The 25,184-nt window shown below is 43.7% G+C and overlaps 2 long non-coding RNA genes across 2 annotated transcripts; both read left to right on the forward strand.

The window, feature by feature from the left end:
• Nucleotides 1-5,791: 5,791 nt before the first annotated feature.
• On the forward strand, nucleotides 5,792-6,475 carry LOC147339744 (uncharacterized). Its single transcript, XR_015158545.1, has 2 exons — nucleotides 5,792-5,932; nucleotides 6,119-6,475. It is a non-coding gene; the product is annotated as an uncharacterized LOC147339744 (long non-coding RNA).
• A 3,011-nt stretch (nucleotides 6,476-9,486) lies between these two features.
• Nucleotides 9,487-10,167, forward strand: LOC147339745 (uncharacterized). Its single transcript, XR_015158546.1, has 2 exons — nucleotides 9,487-9,627; nucleotides 9,811-10,167. It is a non-coding gene; the product is annotated as an uncharacterized LOC147339745 (long non-coding RNA).
• Nucleotides 10,168-25,184: the final 15,017 nt, after the last annotated feature.

The following is a 25,184-nucleotide window of genomic DNA, read 5'->3' on the forward strand; positions in this document are numbered from 1 at the left end:
CCTGTGAGGGCCAGGTGTTGAGGTGGTGCAGCTGCTTGGATCACAGGGGTTCTGGCAGCACCAGGTACTCAGGGGAGCTGGCAGCTAGGGCAGCAGGAAATATAGTGCTCTAGAAGGGTATGGCAACCAGTATTGGCCAATATGCTCCAGTATTCTTGCCTGGAGAACCCCCTTCCCTGACAGAGAAGCCTGGCAGGCCACAGTCTAGAGGGTCGCAAACAGTCAGACACTACCAAGGTGACCCTGCGCGCATAGAGGCAAGGCTTTTTTTGCCTGTGGCAGTTCTGTCCCAGTGGGAGTTGAGCATGAAGGTGGTGCACTTTCTTGACTTGTGGGGACCCTGGCAGCACCAAGTGTGCACGGACACGGACTGCCTGTGCCGCAGGAGTTGTGGCCCTATCAGAATCTTTTTCCAACCTCTTGTAGCTGGTGATCAGGAGGCCTCTTTGGCCAGTCTTTCTCCATAGCTCTTCCCTTTCAGTCACTTTGAGGACTCCCTTGCCTGGGGTCCTTCTCTGTTGTTTGGCACATCAGGCACATAGAGGGGGCCCCCCTGGATAGGCTCCTACTCTGTAGATTGGCTCATCAGTCACTTAAAGGAGCACAATGGGTGGGGTCCTGCTCTGTAGTTCAGTGAGTCAGGCACTTGATGGACCAGCCTCTCTATTGTTCGGCTGCTGATGCTGGCCTGTGGGGTGAGAGAGGCTATGGTGATGGCTCCACCCTCCTCCAGTGACTCAGCAGTATCGCCTTGCTTCCATGGCTGCCTGGCTTACCTCCACAGCCATATCCCACGACAATCTCTTCCCTCACGTTCCCTCGGTCCGCCTTTCTACAGTCAACAGCAGCCCTCGCCCTGGGATTGCTCCATAATCCCTATGTTCCCAGCTCACAGCTGCTGCGCCTTCTAGGGGACCTGCATCCCTCTCTGGGGTGTGTATGGCTGTGGCAAGGACTGATTCTCATTGCGTTTAGGCTGCTACAGATCAGCTGTCTCACTCTCAGCCTTAAATGTTTCTCCTCTGATCCAGACAGTTGCTCCCATGTGGGGATCGGACACCTACTTCAGTTCTCCCACCCACCGAGGGCAGGTCCAGTCCTACTAACACTCCTGTTTTCCCCCCTAGTTCCTTCATCCTACCAAGTTTTGAGTGGCTCCATATATTCTTTTCCTCTCGTCAGGTACTCCCGTCTGCTCTCAGCTGCTGTTCTGCAAGCACTTCTGTGTCTGAATGTGTATTCCTCACGTATCCGTGGAGAGAGATGTACTCCACGTCCACCTACTCCTCTGCCATGTTGTTCATCTCAGCTTTTTGCCTATTAGAAATAAGACTGCTATGAACATTCATGTGCACGTCTTTGGGTAAACATTTATTTTGTTCATTCTTGTTGGTATAAACCTAGAAGTGGGATCACTGGGTCATATGGTAACCCAATATTTAATTTTTAAAGCAACTTCCAAAGTGTTTTCCACCAGGGTGTACCATTTAGTATTCTCATAAGCAGTGCATGAAAGTTCAAATTTTTTCACATCCTCATCACACATGTTCATGTCTGTTCTCTCATTACAGCCATCATTTTCTTGTGCTGTGGGTGCTTAGTTGCCATCTGTATATCCTTATTTAGTGAATTTCCTGTTCAAATATTTTGTCCAATTTTTTTTTGCATTGTACCTTTCATATATTTTGTCAGATTCTTAAGTTTTTAAAACTTCAATGTTATTGTTATTATTTTTTATTTTGTTTTTCAATTGTCTATGTTACCATAGAGAAAATCATTTAATTGAATTTTATATATCAACTGTCTATCTTGCAACATTGCTTAAATTACTTCTTAGTTTTAGTTTTATTTTGTTTTTGCTGTAGATTTTATTAGCTATTCTACATAAATGTTGCCTACAAATAAAAACAGTTTAATTCTTCTTTTCTAAACTGGATAACTTCTCAATAATTTTCTAATATGACTTCATGAAGAGAATTCAGTATAGTGAGAGTGGACATCTTTTTGTAGATCCTGATCTTAGAAGTAAAGCACTTAGTCTTCTACAATAAAGTGTGATGTTAATTATACAGTTTATTACCTTCATAAGGTTGAGGAAGTTTTCTATTTCTAGTTTGCTAAGAGTTTTTTATACAGAATGTTCTCAGTTGTTCAGTTGTCCAGCTGTTTGCGACCCCATGGACTGTAAGCCCACCAGGCTCCTCTGTCCACCGGGATTCTCCAGGCAAGAATAATGGAGTGGGTTGCCATGCCCACCTCCAGGGGATATTCCCAACCCAGAGACGGAACACAGGTCTCCCAAATGCAGGCAGATTCTTTACCAGCTGAGCCACCAGGGAAGCCCAAAAATACTTCAGTGGGTAGCCTATCCCTTCTAGAGGGGATCTTTCCAACCCAGGAAAATATATTAGGTTTTTTCCAAATTATTTTTCAGCATTTATCGAGATGACCCTAATGTGTTTCATTTTTAGTTCTTTAGTAAATTGAATTACAATGATTGATTTTCAGATGTTTAACCAATCCTGATTCTTAAGGGGACAAAACTCAATACATAATACTGTGTCATACTTTGTATATATTGGTGTAGTCTGTTCTTCATTCTGGACACTTTCTATTGCTACCTTTTCAAGTGCACAATTTTCTTCTGCTGCCCTGGCTAATCTGTCATGTCTTCTATCCACTGAGTTTGTCATCTGACTCTGTAGTTTTCATATCTGTAAGATCAAGTTGGGTCTATTTTAGGATTTCCATGGCTCTACTTAATTTTAGAACACACAAACCACAGTTATTCCAAGTATTTTAATGTCTCTGCAATTTCTAAAATCTATGCCACTTCTGCCTCAGTTTCAGTTCTCAAGGGAATTTTAGTATGATTTTTCTTACCTTCAGTTCAGTTCAGTTCAGTCGCTTAGTCATGTCTGACTCTTTGCGACCCCATGAGTTGCAGCACACCAGGCCTCCCTGTCCATCACCAACCTCCAGAGTTCACCCAAACTCATGTCCGTCGAGTCGGTGATACCATCCAACCATCTCATCCTCTGTCGTCCCCTTCTGCTCCTGCCCCCAATCCCTCCCAGCATCAGAGTCTTTCCCAATGAGTCAACTCTTCACATGAGGTGGCCAAAGTACTGGAGTTTCAGCTTCAGCATCAGTCCTTCCAAAGAACACCCAGGACTGATCTCCTTTAGAAAGGACTGGTTGGATCTCCTTGCAGTCCAAGGGACTCTCAAGAGTCTTCTCCAACAGCACAGTTCAAAAGCATCAATTCTTCGGCACTCAGCTTTCTTCACAGTCCAACTCTCACATCCATATATGACCACTGGAAAAACCATAGCCTTGACTAGATGGACCTTTGTTGGCAAAGTAATGTCTCTGCTTTTGAAAATGGTATCTAGGTTGGTCATAACTTTCCTTCCAAGGAGTAAGCATCTTTTAATTTCATGGCTGCAATCACCATCTGCAGTGATTTTGGAGCCCAGAAAAATAAAGTCTGCCACTGTTTCCACTGTTTCCCCATCTATTTGCCATGAAATGATGGGACCAGATGCCATGATCTTTGTTTTCTGAATGTTAAGCTTTAAGCCAACTTTTTCACTCTCTACTTTCACTTTCATCAAGAGACTTTTTAGTTCCTCTTCACTTTCTGCCATAAGGGTGGTGTCATCTGCATATCTGAAGTTATTGATATTTCTCCCAGCAATCTTGATTCCAGCTTGTGTTCTTCCAGCCCAGCGTTTCTCATGATGTACTCTGCATATAAGTTAAATAAGCAGGGTGACAATATACAGCCTTGACGAACTCCTTTTCCTATTTGGAACCAGTCTGTTGTTCCATGTCCAGTTCTAACTGTTCCTTCCTGACCCGCGTATAGGTTTCTCAAGAGGCAGGTCAGGTGGTCTGGTATTCCCATCTCTTGAAGAATTTTCCACAGTTTATGGTGATCCACACAGTCAAAGGCTTTGGCATAGTCAATAAAGCAGAAATAGATGCTTTTCTGGAACTCTCTTGCTTTTTCCATGATACAGCGGATGTTGGCAATTTGATCTTTGGTTCCTCTCCCTTTTCTAAAACCAGCTTGAACATCTGGAAGTTCACAGTTCACATATTCCTGAAGCCTGGCTTGGAGAATTTTGAGCATTACTTTGCTAGCATGTGAGATGAGTGAAATTGTGCAGTAGTTTGATCATTCTTTGGCATTGCTTTTCTTTGGAATAGGAATGAAAACTGACCTTTTCCAGTCCTGTGGCCACTGCTGAGTTTTCCAAATTTGCTGGCATACTGAGTGCAGCAGTGTCACAGCATCATCTTCCTTAGTGAGATTAAATATATTTTTTATATGGTTAGGGGCTAGTTACATACTTTTCTTGTGAATTGGCTGCTCATGTCTTTTAAACATGTCTTAATAAAGTTAAAGGCCAGTGATACATGTTTCATATAAACTGTTGGCTTGTGTCTTTTTCACATTTTTTTATCAGGTTTTAAGATCTTCTAAAAATTGTAAGGATCATCTTTTGGGTTTGTTTATGGTGTGCTTTGTTCTATCTCTTAAAATTTTAAGCAGTGTGATGGACCGTGGGTGAATAAGCAACAAGTGGACACCAGGATGTGAACACTTGGCAGGAAACCCAGGAAGGCCCACTAAGTCAACAAACTGTCCCCAGGGTTGCGCCTCAGGCTGGTTGACCCTACTAGTCAATTAGAAAAACAAGGACTGAGGTGGAGCACACAATTCATCCCCCTTTCCTCCAGAGCCAACCACCTAATGAGAAACCTTGGGAACTAGATGCACAGGACATGATTATTCAGTGTTTCGTCCAAGAAGTTGGAAGCTTGTGGCAGCTATTCATGGAAATGAATTCCACCATGGTTTTGACTGTGAGGTAAGCTCCAAGGGAGGTGCCAGAAAGAAAACAAGATGAGAAAAGAGATTTGTGAGGGCACATGTTGAGAAGACCTTTGCACACGAGGCTCACACACATCTGGGCAAGCTCCACCCCTTCCTGGGAATACTAATCAGTCACTGGTGGTCATTTCCCGCATGGGATCACCCAGCACAACCTGAAACATGCATTTCGCTGCCTCATCCCTATCACCCTGTTAAAACCCAAGCCTGGGTAGTACTCCTAGTGAGGTGACCGTGAGTCCTAGACTTGAAACAAGACAGCTCCACGTGGAGCAAGGGCAAGTGTATTCAGTGCAGTCTCACAGCCTGAAGACAGGGGTTTCACAATGGAAACTAGAAAACTGAGGAGACCTACATGAACACAGAAAAGGAGGTGGGATGGAAAAGGTTTCTGTTGGCTGCCCAAGAATTAAATAGTCTTCAAGATGCATTAAGATCACATTGTAGGAGGAAAGTGGAATGATTCTAATTTACACAGACAATTCAATACAGCCTGTCAGGGAGGGATTTTAGGCAAGATAGAAAAATGAGATAATGGTGAAAGGGGAGAGAGAACAGAATGAAACCCTGAATACTGTAGCTGTGAGACAAGGTTTGGAGAAGACACACTCTCCTTGCCATGTGACCCATCGGAGCTGACTTAGAGAGATGAGGATGGCAGGTGAGTTTGGAGGCCTCTTTAGGGGAATTACAAATGCCTCATTTCTCCCACCAAAACATCTGAATTGCTCCCCACCCTCCGCTAGAGGTGTCAGGATGGGGCTTTGTGATGTCAAGGCTCACCCAGGGCCACCATTGGCTGGGGAAGAGACTTGCTGACCTCATAAAGCATGAGGGTGTGTCTCCCTGGGGAGGGGTATATATAGCGGTGCTCAGGGGCTCTGGAGCAGACCACTGGGAGGCCTCAAAATGACTAAGCGGACTGGGAAGCCCCAAGGCTCCAGAGTAGTTAGGAAACACCTGCCTCCTGTTACCCGGGACAAAAGGATGAAGACCTCCTCTCAATTGAGGCCCAAAACAAATGTCAAGGTGAGCTGAGGCCACCCAAACTCCTCTTGCCCATTGACCCCACCCCATAAGACCCCCTGCCCTGGCCTTGCCTGGCACATAACCCTTCTCTGCCCACACCCCTTCTCCTGAAGCTGTCGTTCCCGGCTACCTTCACCCTCTTCCCCAAACCAATGCCATTCTCTACCCTTCTCTTGTTTTCTCCAGGTGGCCAGGGCAAGTGCGAGAGTGAATAATCACCTACAGGCAAAGCTGACCAAGAAAACTTCTCAGAAACCACCCACCACGAGGAACCTTAGAAAAATCGGAGGCTCAAAGCTCTGTAGCCAATGTTCCAAGGTGAATGAAGAGCTGAATCAGAACGGACCAGAGGAGGTCCCAGAGAGTGTGGAGACCCCTGTCATTCCAGCGGGACCGGTGGGCAGCCAGTGACTTGAAGGCATGGCTAGAGACCTCAGAATTCTTTGGGGGTCTTGCCACTGAGTACTGGCAAACAGTACAGACATTGACTATTATACCAACTGCATACATTAAGAATGAAAATAAAATCAACCTGATGTGAAATTATGTTTGTCTCTGAGTTATCTGAGAGTGGGGGCAGAGAGGGCAAGGCAGGGATAAATGTGTGAAGAGGGAGGGAGATGGGTCCTGTGGGGTTGGAGATGGGACCAGAAGGTCCAGTTTGCCAGAAAGTGGGGGCAGGGGGGGAAGAACTGGTTCCAGACTCAGCTTCAAAGATACACTTCCCATGGGAGAAGAGGAAGAGGACTTGGTGTTTCTCTGCGTGCGTGCAGAGATGGGAACTGAGCCGGGGAGCCGTGTCATGTGTGCGGTGGCAGTGCCATTTGCTTAAAAGGCATAGAAGGAAGTTGCCCCATAAAAGGAATGGAATATTGACATTTGCAGCAACATGGAAGGTATACTATGAAGTAAAATAACTCAGACAGAGATAGACAAATACTGTATGATATCACTTATAGAATCTGAGAACACCACAAAATAGAGAATGTAACAAAAATGGAGGCTCACAGATACAGAGATCAATCTGCTGGTTACCAGCGGGGAGGGGAAGAGGGAGGGACAATACAGAGGTGGGGGAGTGGGAGGCTCACCGTGTTAGGTGTAAGAGGAGCTCAAGGATGTATTATACAACATGGAAAACAGAGCCAGTACTCTAATAACTATAAATGGAAAGCAAACTTTCACAGTTGTATAGTAAGAAAGAAAAGGAAAAAAAAAAGGAAAAAAAAAGGAAAGAAAGAAGGGGGAGGAAGGAGGGAAGAAAGGAAGGAAAATAATGGTGTTTTTGGAAGTCACAAAGCCAACATTGATCAGGCCCTTTTTAGCAAAGGAATTTAGTTTATTTTTTTTAATTTATTTATTTTAATCGGAGGCTAATTACTTTACAGTGCTGCAATGGTTTTGGCCATACTTGACATGAATCCACCATGGGTGTACATGTGTTCCCCATCCTGAATCCCCCTCCCACCTCCCTCCCCGTCCCATCCCTCTGGGCCATCCCAGTGCACCAGCCCCGAGCACCCTGTCTCATGCATCGAACCTGGACTGGCGATCTGATTCACATATGATAATATACATGTTTCAACGCTATTCTCTCAGAGCATCCCACCCTCGCCTTCTCCCACAGAGTCCAAAAGACTGTTGTGTACATCTGTGTCTCTTTTGCGGTCTCGCATACAGGGTTGTCATTACCATCTTTCTAAATTCCATATATATGCCTTAGTATAGTATATTGGTGTTTTTCGTTCTGACTTATTTCACTCTGTGTAATAGGATCCAGTTTCATCCACCTCATTAGAACCGATTCAAGTGTATTCTTTTTCATGGCTGAGTAATATTCCATTGTGTATATGTCCCACTGCTTTCTTATCCATTCGTCTGCTGATGGACATCTAGGTTGCTTCCATGTCCTGGCTATTGTAAACAGTGCTGTGATGAGCATTTGGGTCCACATGTCCCTTTCAATTCTGGTTTCCTCGGTGTGTATGCCCAGCAGTGGGATTGCTGGGTCCTATGGCAGTTCTAGTGCCAGTTTTTTAAGGAATCTCCACACTGTGCTCCATAGTGGCTGTACTAGTTTGCATTCACACCAGCAGTGTAAGAGGGTGCCCTTTTCTCCACACCCTCTTCTGCATTTATTGCTTGTAGATGTTTGGATAGCAGCCATCCTGACTGGCATGAGATGGTACCTCATTGTGGTTTTGATTTGCATTTGTCTGATAATGAGTGATGTTGAGCATCTTTTCATGTGTTTGTTAGCCATCTGTATGTCTTCTTCGGAGCAAAGGAATTTAGAATGCAGCAGTGGGCTCCCACAGGTGGGGCAGGGGGAGTAGCACACATCCCGTGCAGGCAATACTGGGGAGCATTGCCCACGAAGACTTTTATTACAAGAAGAAAACCAAGGAAACGCTGGTTTTGTTTTGATTACCATCTCCATACTCCAGTATTCTAAAATAATGTCAGGAATTAAATACTTTTCTTTTGCCAAACCAAATTGTGTTGGTTTAAGTTTGAAAAGTTTGTTGTCATATATGTCAGGTTTTAATATTTTACATATTATTCCCAAGGTACTAAGTTTCAGTGTACATATATACAAATGCGCACACACACACGTGTGTGTGTATATATATATCCAAACACATACACATATGTGTGTATGTGTATACATATATAAATATATATATAAATTCATACGGCCACAGTCTTAGTACTTATCTTTAACAATTCATTGTCTCCTATGTGGGAGTTCATTAAGAGAAGACCCTGTTCAACAATTGTCACCAACACAGCTGCCATGGTTACCACTGCTCCCTTCCCCAGAGCATCCTTAATGGTTTGCAAGGCCTTGAGATCACTTCCTGCACAGCCTGCAGTCCCCGAGGGAATGTACTAATACAGACCCCACATTCAGACAGTTGATTCTAAATACACGGTGATACCACAAAAATTGTCAAGGTAAAGACACACGATGTGCTTTTATTTACATCTAAATCAGTGAAACAAAGTATTCACTGCAAGGTACAAACATTTTTTAGCTTGAAAAGAACAAAATCGTCTTATATTTGAACACAAAGGATCTTGCTGAATTTGAAAAACAGGTTTTATTTGAAATTCATTCTTAATTTTCAGTTATTTTGACACTATGGAACAAAGAAAATAAACTTATGTTACCTGGGGCTGCTTAAGCTGTATCTTTTTCAGATTTTTTTTTAATTCCCTTACACTTTTACAGTCATAAATAGATATAATAGACAAGGTTTGGAGGAGACACACACTCCGTGCCATGTGACCCATCGGAGTTGACTTAGAGAGATGAGGTTGGCAGGGAGTTTGGAGGCCTCTTTAGGGGAATTACAAATGCCTCATTTCTCCCACCAAAACATCTGAATTGCTCCCCACCCTCCGCTAGAGGTGTCAGGATGGGGCTTTGTGATGTCAAGGCTCACCCAGGGCCACCATTGGCTGGGGAAGAGACTTGCTGACCTCATAAAGCATGAGGGTGTGTCTCCCTGGGGAGGGGTATATATAGCGGTGCTCAGGGGCTCTGGAGCAGACCACTGGGAGGCCTCAAAATGACTAAGCGGACTGGGAAGCCCCAAGGCTCCAGAGTAGTTAGGAAACACCTGCCTCCTGTTACCCGGGACAAAAGGATGAAGACCTCCTCTCAATCGAGGCCCAAAACAAATGTCAAGGTGAGCTGAGGCCACCTAAACTCCTCTTCCCATTGACCCCACCCCATAAGACCCCCTCCCCTGTCTGCCTGGCACATAACCCTTCTCTGCCCACACCCCTTCTCCTGAAGCTGTCGTTCCCGGCTACCTTCACCCTCTTCCCCAAACCAATGCCATTCTCTACCCTTCTCTTGTTTTCTCCAGGTGGCCAGGGCAAGTGCGAGAGTGAATAATCACCTTCAGGCAAAGCTGACCAAGAAAACTTCTCAGAAACCACCCACCACAAGGAACCTTAGAAAAATCGGAGGCTCAAAGCTCTGTAGCCAATGTTCCAAGGTGAATGAAGAGCTGAATCAGAACGGACCAGAGGAGGTCCCAGAGAGTGTGGAGACCCCTGTCATTCCAGCGGGACCGGTGGGCAGCCAGTGACTTGAAGGCATGGCTAGAGACCTCAGAATTCTTTGGGGGTCTTGCCACTGAGTACTGGCAAACAGTACAGACATTGACTATTATACCAACTGCATACATTAAGAATGAAAATAAAATCAACCTGATGTGAAATTATGTTTGTCTCTGAGTTCTCTAAGAGTGGGGGCAGAGAGGGCAAGGCAGGGATAAATGTGTGAAGAGGGAGGGAGATGGGTCCTGTGGGGTTGGAGATGGGACCAGAAGGTCCAGTTTGCCAGAAAGTGGGGGCAGGGGGGGAAGAACTGGTTCCAGACTCAGCTTCAAAGATATACTTCCCATGGGAGAAGAGGAAGAGGACTTGGTGTTTCTCTGCGTGCGTGCAGAGATGGAAACTGAGCCGGGGAGCCGTGTCATGTGTGCGGTGGCAGTGCCATTTGCTTAAAAGGCATAGAAGGAAGTTGCCCCATAAAAGGAATGGAATATTGACATTTGCAGCAACATGGAAGGTATACTATGAAGTAAAATAACTCAGACAGAGATAGACAAATACTGTGTGATATCACTTATAGAATCTAAAAACACCACCAAGTAGAGAATATAACAAAAATGGAGGCTCACAAATACAGAGAACAATCTACTGGTTACCAGCGGGGAGGGGAAGAGGGAGGGGCAATACAGAGGTGGGGGAGTGGGAGGCTCACCGTGTTAGGTGTAAGAGGAGCTCAAGGATGTATTATACAACAGGGCAAACAGAGCCAGTACTCTAATAACTATAAATGGAAAGCAAACTTTCACAGTTGTATAGTAAGAAAGAAAAGGAAAGAAAGAAGGGGGAGGAAGGAGGGAAGAAAGGAAGGAAAATAATGGTGTTTTTGGAAGTCACAAAGCCAACATTGATCAGGCCCTTTTTAGCAAAGGAATTTAGTTTATTTTTTTTAATTTATTTATTTTAATCGGAGGCTAATTACTTTACAGTGCTGCAATGGTTTTGGCCATACTTGACATGAATCCACCATGGGTGTACATGTGTTCCCCATCCTGAATCCCCCTCCCACCTCCCTCCCCGTCCCATCCCTCTGGGCCATCCCAGTGCACCAGCCCCGAGCACCCTGTCTCATGCATCGAACCTGGACTGGCGATCTGATTCACATATGATAATATACATGTTTCAACGCTATTCTCTCAGAGCATCCCACCCTCGCCTTCTCCCACAGAGTCCAAAAGACTGTTGTGTACATCTGTGTCTCTTTTGCGGTCTCGCATACAGGGTTGTCATTACCATCTTTCTAAATTCCATATATATGCCTTAGTATAGTATATTGGTGTTTTTCGTTCTGACTTATTTCACTCTGTGTAATAGGATCCAGTTTCATCCACCTCATTAGAACCGATTCAAGTGTATTCTTTTTCATGGCTGAGTAATATTCCATTGTGTATATGTCCCACTGCTTTCTTATCCATTCGTCTGCTGATGGACATCTAGGTTGCTTCCATGTCCTGGCTATTGTAAACAGTGCTGTGATGAACATTTGGGTCCGCATGTCCCTTTCAATTCTGGTTTCCTCGGTGTGTATGCCCAGCAGTGGGATTGCTGGGTCCTATGGCAGTTCTAGTGCCAGTTTTTTAAGGAATCTCCACACTGTGCTCCATAGTGGCTGTACTAGTTTGCATTCACACCAGCAGTGTAAGAGGGTGCCCTTTTCTCCACACCCTCTTCTGCATTTATTGCTTGTAGATGTTTGGATAGCAGCCATCCTGACTGGCGTGAGATGGTACCTCATTGTGGTTTTGATTTGCATTTGTCTGATAATGAGTGATGTTGAGCATCTTTTCATGTGTTTGTTAGCCATCTGTATGTCTTCTTCGGAGCAAAGGAATTTAGAATGCAGCAGTGGGCTCCCACAGGTGGGGCAGGGGGAGTAGCACACATCCCGTGCAGGCAATACTGGGGAGCATTGCCCACGAAGACTTTTATTACAAGAAGAAAACCAAGGAAACGCTGGTTTTGTTTTGATTACCATCTCCATACTCCAGTATTCTAAAATAATGTCAGGAATTAAATACTTTTCTTCTGCCAAACCAAATTGTGTTGGTTTAAGTTTGAAAAGTTTGTTGTCATATATGTCAGGTTTTAATATTTTACATATTATTCACAAGGTACAAAGTTTCAGTTACATTTATACAAACACATGCACATATGTGTGTGTATATATATAAATGCACATACAGATATGCCTATATCTATATCTATATATATAAATTCATACGGCCACAGTCTTAGTACTTATCTTTAAAAATTCATTGTCTTCTATGAGGGAGTTCCTTAAGAGAAGAGACCCTGTTCATCAATTGTCACCAACACAGCTGCCATGGTTACCACTGCTCCCTTCCCCAGAGCATCCTTAATGGTTTGCAAGGCCTTGAGATCACTTCCTGCACAGCCTGCAGTCCCCGAGGGAAGGTACTAATACACACCCCACATTCAAACAGTTGATTCTAAATACACAGTGATACCACAAAAATTGTCAAGGTAAAGACACACAGTGTACTTTTATTTATGTCCAAATCAGTCAAACAAAGTATTCATTGTAAGGTACAAAATTTTTTTAGCTTGAAAAGAACAAATTTGTCTTATATTTGAACATAAAATATCTTGCTGAATTTGAAAAACAGGTTTTAAATGAAATTCATTCTTAATTGTCAGTTATTTTGAGAGTATGGAACAAAGAAAATAAACTTATGTTACGTTTGGGTGCTTAATGTGTATCTTTTGCTATTTTTTAAAATTCCCTTACACTTCTACAGTCGTAACTAGATATAACATGATTAATAGATTTTATACAGTTTTTATTTTCTGCACATTACTCTTTCCTTTAATTTATGAATGTAACTAGAAAGTTGTATTATTGAGTGGTTATTAAAAGTTACTCTTCTCTATTGTGTGGAACACACTGTTTATTCCAGGCAAGCTACTCCTCTGCCATCTTGTTCTCTCTTTTTCTACCTTAATACTGCTTCCTGCTCCATTTCATCTTTTAAGTTTGAGTCAATCATTGCCTCTTCCTGGAAGCTTTCCCTGATTTCTCCAGGCTAGTTTAGGCATCTTACTTGTGATCTCCACATCACCTTAGGACTGTCACTCCTCTGGCACTCCCCATCCTAGGCTGCAACCAGGGAACTGTGTGTTTGTTCATTTTAAACAGTGGCGTGCATACTGACTCTTCTCTGACAGTTAGTGTTCAGATGATGCCTGATGCCTAAGAGATGCCTAGAAATGTTCAGTGGATGAAGAATGAATGCCTCATACTATTTCCCATGTGATGGGCTTCCTGGCCAACTCATTGCTGCATTTTACTCTTATCTCTCACCTGGCCCCTGACAAGGGTGGACTGTTTGGCCATCCTAGGTAACAGCACCTGGCCTTTCTTTTGGGGTCACGTCCCTCTAGGTCACTTCACGTGGGCGGGCTGTCCGTCCTTCCTCTCTGTCTGCACGTATAAGCAACGCAAGTCAGGCTGGTCAGTTAGATTCCCCTCATCATCTGGTCACACTGGTTGCTCTGAGTGGAGGGCAAATCAGCAAATGTGGAGTCTCTCCCTTCTTTTTTTTTGTCTTTGCATTTTGGGCTGCACTGGGTCTTCATGGCAACGCATGAGTCTCTCATTGTGGTGGCTTCTCTTGTTGTGGAGCCTGGGCTCTAGAGTGTGGGCTCAGTAGTGGTGGTGCAGGGGCTGAGCTGCAGCACGGCATGTTAGATCTTTCTGGCTCAGGGATCGAACCTGTGTCTCCTGCATTGGCATGTGAATTCTTCACCACTGAGCCAGCAGAGAAGCCCTGGCCGGTGGATTCTTAACCACTGGACCACCAGGGAAGTCCTGAGCCTTTCCCTTAATGGATACATGGGCAACTGGAGAGGGAATCTGTGTCCTTTTCCTTGGGTCACTGGCAATAATGTTGGAATCCAGTAATAGCTTGGAGGAGCCCGCCCACCCCACCCCCACCGTGGGACACAGTACCATAAATGGGCAGACGCAGACCTGGAGGTGGAGGAAAAGTCGAGTGAGGTGGCAATGGTGTTTGAATTCCAGATCAGCGTGCTTTAAGTTAGATTATGTGAATCAATAAACCTCACATTTCTTTTCTGTACACAAGTTTCAACTGAGTTTGTGTCATGTAAGATCCAGCAATTCTAAGCTTGACAAATGTCTGTTTTAATTTTTTCTAGACACTGAAACTGAAATTAAATTTATGTAAGCTGCATCAACTCTGTTACAGGGATGAATGCATTGATTAACTTTTATTAAAATCCCTTGGACTGTCTTATGACAAATAAAGAGAACTTATAAAGAGTGAAAAGATGGCTAATAACAACTTGGAAAGGAATTCTAAGATTTGTGTGCCTGGCCAAAGACTAGGATTTGTGGATCCTGGAGAAGAGAAAACATACTTGCGATCTTGATTTATATGAATGGTTGGTGAATGAGGATGGTGAAGATGAGTTTTCCTCTCCAGGAAATATGCCGGTGGCTCAGGAATGGACGAGAGAAGTCTTGACAGTGATCAAATACTGAAGGCACTTGTGGAATCCTATTTGGAGGCTAAAATGACATTTTATTGTTTGGAAAATGACTTCTGTGGGCTTGGCCCTAAAGCCGGGTTAGGTAACATGTTGGAATCTGTGTCTTTGTATCCTGTAATGCAGAATGGCTCCAAATTCATAAGTTGCTTAATCTTTTAGCATTATTAACCAGCAATAATGCTCAACTGTTGAACGTGGCTCAGGAATGACCATTGAAGAAGACAGTTTGATGGTAGCTGACTTTCAGCTCCATTGTAGAACATGGGCTTCCTTGTCCTTTCTTGTGTATTTCTGGAAGAAGTGATTTCACTTTTCTTATTCTAATAAAACAAAGAATATTTTCTGGTAAAAAAAAAACAAAAACAAAAACAAAACTAAGTATCTCTCCTGTCATTGCTAGTACTATCAGAGTTAGTACTATCAGTGTTCCTACCTTTCATACCTGTGCTCTTCCATCCGTCCATCCATCTTTTCTCCAAATAGTCATTGACTGTGTCAAAAGTTGGGCTTGTCCTCTCTTAGGCCCTTCTACTTGTAACATGATTCTCAGCTCTCCTGCAGCCCAAGCTCTGAAAACGGAATCCCCTTCTCACATCTCTTCACAAGTCACTATTTATCCTCACAGTTAGTTTGTTCTAACCCCTGGCTCCTGGACCAGCAAGGCACTTTCTTTTTTTGCTACTTCATACCTACCCATTTTCTTCTCTTTATCTTTTCCGTAGCAATTGTGGTGGACTCAGCATAGAGAGTTGAAAGTACCAAGGCAGATTTAGAACTTTATTGGGGTTGGGAAAACACTGTTCTCAGTTCTGTCTTTTTTTGGGGGGAAGCTGTGGCTAGACCTCTCTTGGCACGGCCTTGGTTTTCTGTCTCTCCACACTCTCTGTTTGCTTTCAGTGAGCTGCTCTTTCACTTGGGTTCAGGGTTTCCATTTTGAAACTGGGTAAAACACTGTCTACCCTCTGTTGATGTTTCCACTGTGGATTCTCTCTTGGCCCCATTCTCATGACTTCTGCTGAAATTTCAGGCCTTAATCTATTGAAAGAGAAATCGCCCAAGTTGGGGTGGTGCATGGAATGTAGATATTAAATTTAAATCCTTAAAGCTTTTATGTTTCTCTAACATTTAGGACATGAAAAAAATTTGTAAAATACTGCTGAACATTTGCCATTGATGATCTGCTTAATTGCTCGTGTGAAAAAATTTAAGCTCTGCAGGCTCTCTGCCAGCTCTGCCTTCCTTCCAATAACCTACTTTTGGTTTCTAACATCTGCTCTCAGTGGCTGATTCTCCCATCATATAGCTGCTAGACTTTTCCTCACCACCTCATCCCAGCGCTCTGTCCCAACAGATGGCCTTGAATCAAATAGTTGCTTATGCCCTGGCACTCTCCGACACGCATGTGTGCACCTACGTGCAGACCACAGCCTTCTGTTTGGAAGCCATGTGCATGGCAGGCAGATCTCCTTTTCATCTGGATCAGGTTCAGCACAGTTGTTGCACCAAATTTGTGGGATGGTACCCCAATCCAAACCTGCTTTCCTGGTCTCTGGTATTAGCTCCTTCATTTTGCAACTTCAGTTTTTCTTTTTCTTTTTTTTTTTTAATACGGGGCGCCGGCCAGGGTCGGCCCGCGCGCCGACTGTCCGCGAGCGCGCGGCGGGGCGGGATGGGGAGGGCGCGGGCCGAGAGGGCCGCCTCGGCGCCGGCCCCGGCGTGACGTCACTGGAGCGTCTCCAGCAACTTCAGTTTAAATCACGTTCAGCTAAGTTGAAATTCTCTCTAGCCATCGGGCCCAAGGAGTGATTCAGTATAAATAAAACATTCAGAAAATTCTCTGATTCCTTATCTTAAGCAGTAGAGTAAATGCCTTTGCTCAGATCTTAGACTGTTGGTTGATTAGGTGGCCAAAGTAAAATCTATATTGTATTTGTTGCTTATCATGGTCATAGGGCTTCCCACATGGTGAAGAGGTAAAGAATCCGCCTGCCAATGCAGGAGCTTCAAGAGATGCTGGTTCAGTCCCTGGGTTGGCAAGATCTCCTGGAGGAGGACATGGCAAACTGCTCCAGTGGTCTTACCTGGAGAATTCCATGGACAGGGGAGCCTGATGGGCTACAATCCATAGGGTTGCGAAAGAGTTGGACACAACTGAATGAGTAAACAGCAGCAACAACAACAGTCATCGTAAAGACTGATAATGTCTATTCTGAACATACTGGGGTGGGCCCTTGATATGGATTATCTCAACAGTTCAGCCTTGGATGCAGCCTTACAGCAGCCATTTGAAGGAGACGAAAGGGAAAGTTGGCTGTATTTCTCTCTCTCTTTCTTTTGGCATCCAATTTTTAAAAAATATTTATCTCTTTATTTTGAAACAGTTTAAAACTTATTAGTTGGAAAAATAGTACAGAGAGTTCCTGGACTATTGTTTCCTCCAATAATAATGTCTTACATAAAAGTAGTACATTGTCAAGACTAGGGAGTTAGCATTGGTACAATACTATTAAAGCATTTGTGTCTGTGTACATGTGTTTGTGTACATCTGTGTGTTTCTGTGAAATCTGTGAAATGCATAGATTCAAAGAACCATCACAATCAGGATGCAGAATTGTTCCATCACCATGAAGAAACACCCTCATGTTACATTACTCCCTTCCCCCAACCCTAACTCCTGGTGACTTTGAGTCTGTTCTCTCTCACTGTGATTTTAATCCCTTCAGCCTGGTTATATAAATGGAGTCATGCCACATGTAACCCTTTGAGACTGGCTTTCTCACTCAGCCTACCCTAAAGCTCCATGCAGGTTGGCTATGTCAAGAGGTTGTCATTTTTTGCATCCTTTATTAAAATGAGAGCTCCTTGAACAGTGCCTAATCAGAGGCTTCAGATTTCAGCCAAGTGTTGCTCAGTTCCTCAGCCTGTCCTGAACTGGGGCCCCTCTTCAAGGTCAGCTGTGGGGCAGCCTGGGATCTAGGAGGTCTGTCTTTGTAAAGACATTTCTGGCTTCAATCAGCCTCTTGCCTTTCACCCGAAGTGTGGAATCTTCCTTGCACACCTCGTCTTGTCTTTCCCTCATTTCCAGCCGTCTCTTGGTCTTAGCCCCAGAGATGAGCATCTGTGATAAGGATTTAGACGCAGGTTTTTCTATTGGAGAGGTGATGGCAGGAAGCAGGAGTGAGGGAGTAGGGAGAAGGGAGGAAAGGAGGGTGGAAAAACCAACAAACAGTGTGTTGATGAGTGGGTCACATCTGCGGATGCCCGGGGCTCAGTCCTACCGGGGGATCCTACGGAACCCTGAAGAATGTGCCTTAGAATTGCCACTCTGCAGGTGGGATGGGGAGGCATTTACCCATTAATTCCATCTCTCCTTGCATGCATGCATGCTAAATCGCTTCAGTTCTGTCCAACTCTGTTACCTCATGGACTGTAGCCTGCCAGGCTCCTCTGTCCATGGGAATCCCCAGGCAAGAATACTGGAGTGGGTTGCCATGCCCTCCTCCAGGGGCTCTCCCATCCCGGGGATCAAACCCAAGTCTCGTATTATATATCTCCTGCATTGCATGTGGATCCTTTACCACTTGTGCCACTTGGGAAGCCCCCAATCTTTCCTTAGTGGAAGGTTATTCTGACCACATTAACACCCTGCATTTCAAAATGGTCCCTGCATGGGGGATTGAGTGGGCTCCTGGCTCTGCTGAGAAAACCTCACAAAACCCTGTGGACTGACCCAGCCTGGTGGTGAGGTGAGAGCCAGCAGCGTGCCTGGGAGCAGGTCGCCCCCACAGCACAGGGTCAGAGGGGCTGGGGACGAGGGGGTATGTCCAAGGCAGCCTGGCCTGGTGTGAACTCTTACATTTGATGGCCAGCGCCCCTGCAGCAGTGTCATACCCTGACCTCCACATTCTCTGGGGACCAACCCAGGACCCATGAGGAGGCTGGCTGCATTCTCGTGTGCACCGCTCACTGACTCTTCTGCTTCCTCAAGCTGTTAGCTCACTTTGAGAGGTTATCATTCTTTTCTTTTCAAAATTTAAAGAAAATATTTAGTTACTTGGCTGTGCTGAGTCTTAGTTGTGGCATGTGGACTCTTTAGCTGTGGCACGTGGGCTCTAGTTCACTGACCACGGATCAAATCCAGACCCTCTGTATTAGGAGCTTGGGGTCTTGGCCCCTGGACCACCAGGGAAGTCCTGCCTATAATTCTCTGGAGGGACTTTATGTATGTAATCACATGAATCTAAACCTAACTGTGTTTTTCAGCCTGACTAGCATCAAAAAATTTAATCATTCTTTCCCATGTATCAACCATTGATTGATGAAAACACAAATCTGTATGTGTGCAGGTGTTAAAAATAGTTAATGAAAATACTTAGGGGAATACCCTGCTGGTCCAGTGGTTAGGACTCTGCACTTTCAGTGCCAAGGGCCCAAGTTCAATCTGTGGTCAGGAAACTAAGATTCTCTCAGCCATGCCAATCAACAACCACCAAGTGTGTCTTTCTTCTTGATTCCTAACAACACGATTCCAGCGGTGGATCTGAATCCCAGCCCTGCCACCTACTGTGTTTGTGTCCTTGGGAAAGTTACTTCTACACTTCCGTTTTCTCAGCTGCAAATGAGAAGAAGAATCATGCCTATGTCCTGGGGTTGTTCCGGAGTGCTATACTGTTTACAATAGAAGGCATAATAGATTACTGAGCCCTTGGAATAGTGCCTGGCCTGTAATAAGCACTGTGTAAGTCATTGTTGGGGCTTCCCAGGTGACTTAGTGATAAAGAATCCACCTACCAAGCAGGAGACATGAGTTCAATCTCTGGGTCAGTAACATCTCCTGGAGGAGGGAATGGCAACCCACTCCAGTATTCTTGGCTAGAGATTCCCATGGACAGAGCAGCCTGGTGGGCTATGGTCCATGTGGTCACAAAAGAGTTGGACACGACTTAGTAACTAAACAACAACAAAGTCATCGTTAAATAAATTTTTTAAAAAGGCAATGTTTAGGGGTCTTAGGTTGAGAGAACCAGTGAAGATTCTGCTTTGAAAAGCAAGTAAGGTATCTTCTTGTCTCCTGCAATCAAGGTCAGTCAGTCCTTCCAGGCTGTTATTGGGTGCCGCTGAACTAAAAACATGTAGCCTGAAAAATCTGGAGCCACGCTGTCTGCGAAATAGCCGGAACTGTGACTGTCGTAAATCACCAAGCCCAGCCATCTTGATCTTATCAGGAATTTAGAGCTTCTCTGAGCTTGCTCTGCTCTTTTTCCCCAGCCTTTTTCTTCTTGCTCACTTCTCTCCTTCTCGAGATAACCTAATTTATAGAACTGCCTCAATGTATGCTGGTGGACATGACATCCTGAGTGGGGAAGAATGCCAGAGCGACCCAGTGGTAGCCTGTTGATTTATGTTCAGTTCACTCCACTGTCACTTGGTGATTTAACATCAAAAGAAAGGATTAAGCAGGCGATCACGCTGGGCAAACAAATACACTGTTGCAAATGACTTGGCAAAAAAAATTTTTTTCTTCTGGCCATGTATAAAGCCCGCTAAAAGTGGCCCTTGGTGCAATCATGCAAATGCCTTTGGGCCCTCATGTCATGTTTCTTGCATTTTCTTTTATCACATGTGATTGTATATTATAATACACGGCAATTCCAAAGGGGAACCAGATGGCTGCATGTTTCCCGGTTCAGGATGCTCCAGCAAAAAGGAAGGAGAAATCCGGAGCTGTATTTGGCTCTGATGAAGCTGACAGGCCACTGGAGGTGATAATCAGCAGTATTTAAGGAAGGCTTGCATTGATGATAAAGAATGTAAGTGCTCAATCACGTCTGAATGTGTCCGTGATGGGCATATCCTTTAAAAACAGATTTAATGTATTCCTTTACATCTGCTCAATTTGAATATGTTAAGACAAGCAATATTTTAAACTAGTTTTTCTTTTTGAAATCTGCACGTTTCAGAAAAAGCAAATAATTTCTTACAAAGACAGTTCAAGATATGGCCAATTTTCAACTCTTGTTTGCTTATGGTTGAGGCTGCTTGAGAATCATTTGCTCAGTAAGAAAGACTGGGCTAAACTGGCAAGAAGGAAAAAGGGAGGGAGGTGACTTGATAGTTTCCTCAACATGATTCAAGGGTTCTTACTTGCGCCCAGCCCCACAAAGGTGAAAGCATTTTGCCCTTAAAAGTAGGCTGAACAGTCACAACATGTGAAGCTGGCCATGCAAATTGCACAGTATATGTTGCTGTCTTTTTTTTTTTTTTAACTGAGTACTTTTTAAAAAAACCACTGAATTGTACACTTTCATATTCATTGATTTCATTTTCTTTGGCTGTGCCGGGTCTTTGTTGTGGCGTGCAGCATCTCTAGTTGGGGCATGTGAACTCTTGGCTGGGGCATGTAGGATCTAGTTCCCTGACTAGGGGATCGAACCCAGACCCCCTGCATTGGGAGCATAGAGTCTTAGACACTGGACCACCAGGGAAATCCTTGTGTTGTTGTCTTATTTGCTCTCTGACAGTGCACAAATGATGCACAACATGAAAAAAAATCTGTGACCACTTTGTTAGATTAGACTGATGACCAGACTGTCACCAGGATATTTCTGCATGTGACTCTAGGTCCTCCTGCTCATCACAACAGTCATTCATGGGGAAACGTGTGTAGTGGTGTCTCAGAAACTGGCCATGTTCTCAGGACTCTGGGGGTGAACTACCGATGTGGAAAGAAAACACTTTTTTCCCAAAATGGTGGGAAAGTCGAAGAACTAGGATTTGAATGCCAGGTTGTGGCAAAAAAGGACTCTCTCTCTTTTTGGTATTTCCACTATGGTTTATTACAGGATACTGAATATAGTTCCTTTTGCTGTACAGTAGGACCTTGTTTGTTATCTATCTTATTTATAGTAGTATATAACTGCTAATTTCAAACTCCTTATTTATCCCCCTCACCTTTCTCATTTTGTAACAATAAGCTTGTATTCTATGTCTATGAGTTTATTTCTGTTTTGTGAATAAGGTCATTTGTGTCATATTTCAGATTCCACATATAAGTGATATAATATGGTATTTATCTTTGACTTACTTCACTTAGTGTGATAATCTCTAGGTCCATCCATCTTCTCTAAATGGCATTATTTCATTCTTTTTTATGGCTGAGTAATACTCCATTGTATATATGTACCACATCTTTATCTATTCCTCAGTATCAGTGGACACTTTGGTTGCTTCCATGTCTTGGCTAAACATTGGCTCATTTTCACATGTGCTCTGGACTGAGCCCTGCTCACCTCTTGCCACGTGTAAATACCAGTACTTGCTATAACTCCCTCCACAGCTTCTTTCAGGTCTGGTTCTTTCCCCTCCCCCTTTGGGGAGATCAGCTATAATCAGGCTTCCTCTTGTACCTGGCACTGGCTTTGCATACATTAGGGCTTTCATGATGAGTAATCATGGGACCCTTCACACTTGGCCCTTCCTGGATGTCCAATAACTCATTTGAATAAATGAATAAAAAGAACATGATTTGAATTCTGATTTGGCCACTTATCGACTAAGTGACCTTGTATTCAACTGCAAAATTGGAGGTAGTAGCTGTCACAGTGGACTTCCCAGGTGGCTGGGTGGTAAAGATCTGGCTGCCAATGCTGAAGTCGTGGGTTCGATCACTGGGTTGGAAAGATCCTCTGGAGGAGGATATGGCAATCAACTCCAGTACTCTTGCCTGGAGAATCCCATGGACAGAGGAGCCTGGAGGGCTACAGTCCATGGGGTTGCAAAGAGTCAGACATGACTGAGCGACTGAACAGCAGGAGCCACAGCTGTCAGAGTGGTAATGAAGGAGGTCAGGCACAAGATCTAGCAGAGTCCCTGGCACGTGACAGGGACTCAGCAACTGTCAGTTCTCTTTCCCATAATGCCAGCTTAGTATTTCCCCTTTGATTACGATGTAACAAACAACTTAACCCCTGAACCAAGCTGTCAGGTCTGCATTTACCTTTAATTAACTGAAAATTTTCACTTTTGAGTTTTACAAAATTATTCATGTATTATTAGAGAAAGAAAATACAGCATTAAAAATATGATTTTGGAGCTGCTTATGTGGGTAAACACACAATGTGTTCATGAAATAGTATTTTGCTTCTTGCCAGAAACTTTGCTTATTTTCTGTTAAAGCAAACTTCTCTAAAATCAATAATATAAGACTGAAAGGCACCAAAACATCTAGCTGCTGCAGAAAGGCTTGAGTGTAAATTGATGATCTGGTGTTCTCAAGGTTTCTGCAGAACAAGAGGGTAAGGCCAAGTCTTCATAGAGAAGTCTCTACGAGAAGTTCCATTCATTTCATAAGGAATGAAATGTGAGTCAGGGGTCGAGGCAGGGTGAAGGGAAATGTCTTAAAAAGAACTCATCGGTTGTCACTCAGGGATTATTAATTTACTGAAAAGCCTACCTTTGGCCTGGGGATTGACTCCAGTTCGAATTTGCTAGCTGTTTCCTTTGAACTCTTCTTCCAGGCATTTGGGGGAGTACTGACTCACCCCTGTTCCACGATCTTGCAAACCTGGTCCACGTCATCACCCAGCTTGGGTCATGGCAGGGTTTTTTCTGCACATAATGCTCAGGACATGATTCTGCTCAGATTCTTCAGTAACATCAGGGTTTCAAAGATGAAGAGGAAAAAAAAAGAAAAGCAAATTGGGTTTCACAGTGTTTTGATATTCCACTGCTTTTATCCAATAAGAATTCTGAAGTCTAAGGAGATAAAGGGCACCAAGTCCATTTAGGATCTGGTGAGAAGTGAGATGGGCAGTGTGGGATGAAGGCGAGAGGGTGTTAGGGCAGGTTACTTAGAGAAAACATCTTTTACTTGGAAATTGGTACCAGCATGCATTACTAGGGTTGATACTAGTATGATATCCATACTGTCTTTATCTTTTCTCTTCCCCTGCAAGTGGTTTATCAGTATATAGCTTTATGCTATTTTAAAGTCTCAGTTGATTGTTATTTATCCACTTCTGCACTGGAGGAAATTTTAGCAAGTTCATAGAGACACAAAGTAGAATGGAGGTTTCTAGGGTGAAGGGAGGGAAAATGGATTGTTTAATGGTCCCAGAGTCTCATTCAGTCTTGCAAGATGAAGAGTTCGGGAAATTGATAGTGGTGATGGTTGCAGAACAATGTGAACATCCTTAGTGTCGCTGAACTGTGGGCTTCAGATGATGAAGATGATAAATTTTATCTTATGTGTGTTTTATCACAATTTAAAATAATTTTAAAAAATTATACTGCCCATCCAAAAGCTGTTAAAGATAGTGAGTTTAAAGCACCAGTTTTGAAATGAAGTCCATTGTTTTCATGCTATTTATTACTGCTCCTGTCACCTTGTATCATGCATATATATTATGTATAAATAAAAAGTGTTTTTCTAAGATTTTGTTTTTTAGAGCAGTTTTAGGTTCACAGCAAACCTGAGAGGAATGGATAGAGATTTCCCATCTGCCTCCTCCCCATCAGCATGTACAACTTCCCCCATTATCAACAGTCCCACCAAAGTGTTACATTTGTTACAACTGATCGACCTGTTGAAACATCATTATTGCCCGAGTCCAGAATTTGCATTAAGGTTCACTTTTGGGGTTGTACATCTAGGTTGTTGTTGTTTTAGTCTCTAAGTCCTGTCTGACTCCCCATGGACTGTAGCCCACCCGGCTCCTCTTGTCCATGGGATTCTCCAGGCAAGAACACTGGAGTGGGTTGCCATTCCCTTCTCCTGGGGATCTTCCCAATCCAGGGATGGAACATGTATCTCCTGCATTAGCAGGGGATTTCTTTACCAGTGAACCACCAGGGGTTTAGACAAATGTACAATGGTATGTATCCATGATTATAATATCACCTGGAGTATTTTGGATGCCCTAAAAACATCTGTGCTCCACCTATTCATCCTTTCCCTCCCTCCAGCCCATGGCAGCCACGAATCTTTTCACTGTCTTCATAGTTTTGCCTTTTCCAGAATGTCATATAGTTAGAATCATACAGTATATTGTCTTTTCTGATTGGTTTCTTTCACTTAGTAATATCCATTTAAGGTTCTCATGTGTCTTCTCCTGGATTGATGGATCATTTCTTTTTAGTGCTAAAAAAATATTCCACTGTCCAGATGTACCACAGTTTAATTATCCGTTCACCTACTGAAGGACATCTTGATTGCTTCCAAGTTTGGACAATTGTAAATAAAGCTACTGTAAACATTCTTATGTAGGTTTGTGTGGGGATGTAAGTTTTTGACTCATTTGGATAAATGCTGGATGGTATTGCTGAATGGTATGTCAAGAGTATGTATGTTAAATTTTGTAAGAAACCAGCAAACTATCTTACAAAGTGGCTGTACCATTTTGCATTTCCCTAGCAGTGACTGAAAGTTCCTGTTGCTTCTCCTCATCATCAGCATTTGGTGTTGTCAGTGTTCTGGACTTGGGCCATTCTAACGTCCATTTCCTTGATGACACATGATGAAGAGCTTCTTTTTATATGTTCATGTGCCATCTTTGTATACTTTTTGGTGAGGTGTCTTTGGCCTGTGTTAAAA

The sequence above is a fragment of the Bos grunniens genome, chromosome X, assembly GCF_055505025.1.
Source record: "Bos grunniens cultivar Pamir isolate PY7600 chromosome X, Bosgru_T2T1.0, whole genome shotgun sequence".
NCBI classification, from domain to species: Eukaryota; Metazoa; Chordata; class Mammalia; order Artiodactyla; family Bovidae; genus Bos; species Bos grunniens.